This window comes from Gekko japonicus, unplaced genomic scaffold (assembly GCF_001447785.1).
Source record: "Gekko japonicus isolate JY-2015 unplaced genomic scaffold, Gekko_japonicus_V1.1 scaffold1559, whole genome shotgun sequence".
Lineage (NCBI taxonomy): Eukaryota > Metazoa > Chordata > Lepidosauria > Squamata > Gekkonidae > Gekko > Gekko japonicus.
In genome coordinates, this window is record NW_015170933.1 from 354582 (window position 1) to 354830 (window position 249).

Consider the following 249-nt stretch of genomic DNA (forward strand, 5'->3'; position numbering starts at 1 on the left):
CACTCCCTCTCAGCAGTAAGAAGCAGAGATGGAGCAGGCGGTCCCTCCATGAAAGGCTCCCCACACTTGGGCTGGGTGAGACATCACACTCCAAGAACCAGTTTGGTGTAGTGGTCAGGGGTCTTTCCGTAAAAAAAGAGCTGCAGGAGCTCATTAGCTTACGGTATGCTAATGAGATACTAGGCTATTAGCATATGCCACGTCCCCTGACATCACCGGACGTGATGTCAGAAGGGGAAGCAAAAGGGG